Here is a 6,180-nt window from a genome sequence, read left to right as displayed (position 1 = left end):
CAGATATGGGTCATGATGTGGTCCAGAAAGGAGGTCTGGGGGCCAGGACCCTCAGCCTGCTGCTGAGCCCCCTCCCTGGCTGGCCTTTCTCTTCCTTCTTTTCCTCCTCTGTCTTTCCTCCCTACTTCTTGTTCTCCTGCTGCAGTGGTTCATGCAGTCCTCCCCTCAGCATGGAGCACTGTGAAGAGCTGGCCCTTTGCCAGATTTGCACTGGCGGTTTATTGATTTAATTAATCAGGGGCTGTACACAGTGTCCCCTTCATCCGTGTGAGGTTGGGCAGGGGCTGGGCTGAGCACCCACAGGGCAGCTGGCTGGCATTAAAGACCCAAGGAGGCCGCTGACATCAGGTTCAGCCCGTTTCAGGGACCTGTGGTTCCTGTCCCCTTTGGACTCTATTTGAAGTGACACTGCAGGCAACAGACAGCTTCATCAAGCCTGGAGCCTCTGCCAGGGAAAGGGGGGCCCAGCAGAAAGCAGGCAGAGGGAGTGTGGCCTCAGTAGCCTGGATCCCACCCTGGCCTTGCCTTCTCGGACAGGTGCCACACTTGGGGCCCAGGGACCGTGGTTCTTTCATCCTCGAAAACAGAGCGGGGAGGCCCGCAGTGTGCTTTCCCGTGCCCACTCTTGCCTGGCATCTCTGGATGCCATCATGGAGAAGGCATTTGTCACATCTTTAGAAGGGGCAGGAGTGACTTCAGGCGACCAGGGAGAACTGGCCTGGGAGCCAGAAACTTGGGCTCTGTGCCCTCTGAGCCCTAAGGGCTGTGTGGCCCGTTTTCCGGCTGCCCTCTGTGGACGTCACGTGAGGCCTGGGGTCAGCATTGGCTGAAGTCCCTTCAAGCTCCACGGTTGTCTTTTCTCTCATACCCGGGAGCTGTCCTTATACCGCGGAGTGGTGGGCACCGGCTGGGCGGCTCCCACTGCGGCCGCGGCAGCCAGTTCTCACTCAGCTCTGTCAAGGGGGCCAGCCCATCAGCACCTTATCCATGAGCCACTCAGAGAGGTTGAGTTACCTGCCTCAGGTCACACAGCTGGTTTGTCAAAGCTTGGTTTGAGGCCAGGCAGTTCTTGGGGGGGGGTAACAAGGGGGTTGATGGAGTCCCCCAGATCCTGCCCACCCTACTGTCACATTGGCCCCTCCCGGGTCAACTACAAGGCACCTCCTGCCCTGCAGAGCCTGCAGCAAGGGTCTGCCTGGGGCACAGAGGGAGGACAGAGATGCTGCAGGCAGTCTTTGGCCTCATCTTTTGTTTTTACGTTTTTTAAACATGGAACACTTCAAGACTCTCTGTGTCATCCCTGTGCAGGGGCCACGCTCCTCTCCCCCGCCCTATTTCAGTGTTGGTGTGTGTGTGGCCGAAGCGAGCACACCCCGTCCTTTGGAGACGAGGCTGGAGGCCCCAGGATGGTGGCGCTGAGTGGGCTGCACTCCCCATAGGGAGCCAGGAGCCTGGATGAGGGGGTGGAGGGCTGCAGGGTGTCCTCTTGGCAGGAGTGAGGCTGGGTGCGGGGGAAATGCCTTGGTGGCTCGGAGCCTGACGGTACCGGCAGGGTCTTTGAGGCCCATTGTCCAGATGAGAACACTGAGGCCCGGGGTCGCACAGTCTCCTGGGGGTGCTCCCTGGGAGAGTCTGGCCTGGCCTTCTGCTGATCCTCCCCCAACTTACACCCCTTGCCACCTGGACCAGGGTGGCCGCCGAGCGGGTGCAGGGGACAGGCAGGAGCGGGGACCGGCCCCGCAAGCTGGTGTCAGCAGCGTCTGTCTCGTGAGTTCACAGTTGCTGGGAACATCTGCTCAGTCTCCCACCTTGGCACCAGCTGCTTGCCTGCCCCGCCCGCTCGGTCCACGGCTTTTCTCGGTTCTTGGCGCCTCTGTTCTTCCTCCCTCCTCTCTCATTCTCTGGGTCTCTCAGAATTGGTCATCTCTGCCCCATCCACTGGGGGGTACCAGCCCTCCAGTGCCCAGGACCCAGGGGAGGTGTGACAGGCAAGCGGGACAGGCTGGGCTGGGGGACCGCACGCCAGGGGGGATGGGGGTCCCCTGGTTGATCACTCTGAGCTTCCAACTCCTCATCTGTAAGATGGGGATAACAGCACTCGCCTCGGAGGGCCATCCTGAGGGGAGAGGGCCAAGGACAGTGCCTGATGACTTCCTAGGCTCCCTCTGCTCCACACCCAGGTTCAGAGTTACTGTCATTGTCACACAGCCCATCCATTCCCAAACCCGGACGTACCCAGGACTCCTGGGAGGCCCGAGGAGGTGCAGATCCCAGGCCTTTTCCCCTAGCTTGCTTCTCCCCCGCTGCCCCACGGATGCGGCAACCCTGCCAAGCTGTCCCTGCAGAGGGCCATCCACCTCTGGTGTGTCACGGTCATTAACAAGGAAGGCTAACGGATGGGGGTGCTGGTGCCACTGCTCAGCCCTCGGAGCCTCAGTGTGCACATTTGTGAAATAGGAAAAATAAGGCCTCCTTCCTGGGCTTGATGAGAGAGCTCCCATAAAGCTCTCACTGTGGGGCCTCACAGACATCAGAAGGGCCCGACAAATGGGGCTCACTATTCTCGTTGAGCCTGCCAGTGTTGGGGGGCTCACCCCCTCCAAGACGGGTAGTCAGGGTGCCTGTTCTAGATGACACCTGGGCATGTGTACCAGGAGTCCTTGCCTCTGCCTGCTGGTTAAGTCCCTCTTTCTCCTTCCAGAAACCTCCCCCAGCTGCCCACGCTGCTGACATCTTCCTCAAGCCTCCTGCAGCATGATCGGCTGAGCCCACGCCTGGCACCTGTTTCCTGCTAGTTTACTCATTCTCTCGCACCTGGGGTGTTGCAAAAGCCTCCCAAGTGCTTGTCCTGCCCTCCCTGGCCCTCTCCACTCCACTCTTGAACTTCATCTAGAGGGATTAAAAAAACCCTCTTTATTGGGGGTATTTCTTAGTATAAAGCTCTCAGATCTCAAGGGTGCATGGCTCGATGGATTTCTCCACGTGTAGACTGTGTAAATGCCTCATCGATCAAGATACAGCATGCTCCAACAGCCCAGGCCCCTTTCCAGTCAATAATCTCCAAGAGGTAACTACTCTTCAGACCTTAATCCCCCAAATTAGTTGCATCTACCCCTGAGCTTATTCAAATGCACCCACACAGCACACAGGCATTTCTGTCTACCTCCTTCCATTCCGCCTTATGGTTATGAGGTCCATCCCACACTTACAGGCCTCGCAATTTGTTCTTTTTCATCGCCGTGTAGTATTTCACTGACTGGATGGGCCCTCACTCATGCACCCCACAATCCCTGGGCTGTAGAGCGGTTCTCAGTTCCTGGCTCGCATGGAGAAAGCTGTGATGAACGTTTCTGTCCATGTCCTTTGGCGGTCATTTTGCTTTCGTTTCTCTTAGGCAAATTCTTGTGAGTGGCATTTGCCAGATCACAACCCAGGCATGTGTTTAGTTTCCGTAAATCCTGCCAAGCCATTTCCCAAGCGGTTAATTAACACTCCCACTAGCAGTGTGTGAGAGTTCTGGTAGCTCCACATTCTCGTTGGCTCGGGGAGCGAGCATTCCTTTTTAATTTTAGCCATCGTGGTGGGAGTATGATGGGATCCCATTGTGGTTGTAATTTGCATTTCCCCCCGCGCGTGGTGGTGTTGGGGACTTTTCACATGCTCACTGGACAGCTAGACTCAGGCTCACTGAATAGCTCCTGTTCCAGGCCTTGGCCAGTGCTTTTTTTTTTTTTTTTTTTATTAGACTGGGTTTTTTTTCTTGATTTGGAGATATTTTTTTCTTTCTTTAAAGATTTTATTTATTTATTTGACAGAGAGAGACAGTGAGAGAGGGAACACAAGCAGGGGGAGTGGGAGAGGGAGAAGCAGGCTCCCTCCTGAGCAGGGAACCCGACGTGGGGCTCGGTCCCAGGACCCTGGGATCATGACCTGAGCCGAAGGCAGACGCTTAACCACTGAGCCACCCAGGCGCCCCATCTTTATTTTTTTTAACATATTCTAGATTTGATTCGTCTGTGGATGCGTGTATAAGCATATGCTTCTCTGTTGTTATCATTCACTTTCCCATCCTCTCACAAACCCCTCTCTTTGCCTCCTTGGGTGGTGCGGGTTCCCACCACTGAGGGTTAGAATGTGGGGGGGGGGCCTCTGTCAGGTGGGATCACCCTCCTCCCCACCTCGCCGGGCTTGCTGTCCAAGACCTAAATCAAACCACTTCCTCTAGAAAGCCAGCCCCTTCCAGCTTCCTGCTCCACGGCTGACAGCTCTGTGTTCGGTATGCTCAGCACGCACAGCCCAATGGCTACCATAAATGTGTGCATCTGGGCATCCGTGTGCACCTCTGGGGCGGGACTGGGTCCTATACCTCACACAATGCTGGCTCTCGACCACCTCTTGGGGTAGGTTTTCAAAGGTGGTGTTGAGGTGTTGAGGTATGGCCCAGTTTGCCTGGGACAGTCCCCATTGACACCCATGGATGCAGCATGCTTATTAGCAATCCGCCTGGAGGCCCCGAGGGGAGGGGAGCAGACAAGGCCACCCAGGGGCTGATGGGGAAGAGAACCCTCGTCTTAGGGACAGACCCAGGTCTAGTGCTGACCTGCCACCATGTACTGTGTGCTCTCGGGTAACTCCCTCACCCTCTATGCCTCGGTTTCTTCTTCTCTGAAGTGGAGAGATTAAGTCTTCCTTTGCCCACGCCTCGCCAGGGGGTTATGAGATGTCAGAGGAGCGTGCGTGCGACAGAACACAGGGCCGATGCGCAGAGAAGCCAGTCTTGCCCCAGGCGAGCCCCTGCTTGGGAGGGAGGTGTCAGGCACCCCTGGCCCACTGCACCTGCGTGAGAAGGGAGGGGGCCCCGGGAGGGGCACCGAGCGTGCTCTGAGGGGGGGAGAAGCATGTCCCAGTCCGAGAAGCCTGGCTGAATACTAGCATCTCAGTCCGGGTGGTGGCTAAATGTCCTTTTCTGAGTGTTCAAACTATTTCATAATTTACCTTATTTTTCAAATTGAAAAAGAAAAGCCAGATTGGGCTCTCCCGATGCTCTGGGCTGCTTAGAGGAGCCACCCTCCCGCTGTTCCTTCAGGCACCGCACGTGGATCAGGCCGGCCTGCATGGGCTGTCGTGGGCACGTGTGGGACTCGCCTCTGACAAAGGAGGACACACGCCCTGTGTCCAGCTCCGCACACTCCGTCGGATGGCAGCCGGCTGAGGACAGGTGTTTGAGGCGTGGAGGGAGAGTGACCCAGGGCCTGCGGCTCTGCCGGGACAGGGTGCCAGGCCTGCGAAGGGGGCAGAGGGAGGAAGTGACAAAGGCAAGCTCAACTGACTTCCCGAGGCCAGAGTGGGGCCCCACGGCCCTCATTTGTACAGGTAGGGAGACTGAGACCCAGAGGCCAGAGGGGACTTGGTCAAAGCCATGCGGGCAGTTCTTGGGGCTGGGTGCCCCCCGCGGACATCACTTCTGACTTGGCCCATGCTTGCTGGGGATTGGGACGCATTTTTCTGGCTTCCCCTCAGGCTTTGAAATCCAGAAACTGTCTCGTCGACCCCCAGGCCTGGGCCGACCTCTGTGTCTTGGACCCAGGCTCCCCAGGACTGAGATCCTCTGAGCCCTGGGATGACCCCAGAAGAGCTCAGGTCCAGCGGGTAGCTCCGGGAGCTGGCGTGGGCTCACAGGCTCATGAAGGTAATTCTGGGCATCTCCTCCCAGCTCTGAGTTGGTAACTAGGGGCTGCTGGCCTGCAGAGGCCTTGGTGGGACTCTTTGTATCACAGAAATTGGTCAATGCCCCGAGGCAGGGCTTTTCCCTGGCCACTGAGGGAGGCACGTTCCCCAGCGTGCCACTGCACCCCGGCCCCCTGCTCCGCCCCCTCCACTCCCAACCACAGCAGCTCCACTTCATCGGTGGTTTTATACTTTGGACTCTGGGTGAGATTTCGTTTGAAGGAGAATTCTACTGCTTTACAAATTTTTGAAAAATTCTTCTTTTTTTAAAAAAGAAATTTATTTATTTGGGAGAGAGAGAGCAAGCGCTAGGGCACATACAGGGGGAGGGACAGAGGGAGAAGCAGGCTACCCGTGGAGCAGGGAGACCGACTCGGGGCTCGATCCCAGGACCCTGAGATCATGACTTGAACCAAAGACAGCCGCTTAACCGACTGAGCCACCCAGGAACCC

The 6,180-nt window shown here is 57.1% G+C and overlaps 1 non-coding gene across 1 annotated transcript; it reads right to left on the bottom strand.

The window, feature by feature from the left end:
• Positions 1–1,263: 1,263 nt before the first annotated feature.
• LOC141370314 (U6 spliceosomal RNA) lies at positions 1,264–1,372 on the bottom strand. Its single transcript, XR_012374238.1, has one exon. It is a non-coding gene; the product is annotated as a U6 spliceosomal RNA (small nuclear RNA).
• Between the last annotated feature and the right edge of the window lie 4,808 nt (positions 1,373–6,180).

This window comes from Callorhinus ursinus, unplaced genomic scaffold, assembly GCF_003265705.2.
Source record: "Callorhinus ursinus isolate GAN/ISIS: 27379988/994484 unplaced genomic scaffold, GSC_fseal_2.0 scaffold31, whole genome shotgun sequence".
Classification (NCBI taxonomy): Eukaryota; Metazoa; Chordata; class Mammalia; order Carnivora; family Otariidae; genus Callorhinus; species Callorhinus ursinus.
This window is presented reverse-complemented; position numbering and strand designations above follow the sequence as displayed.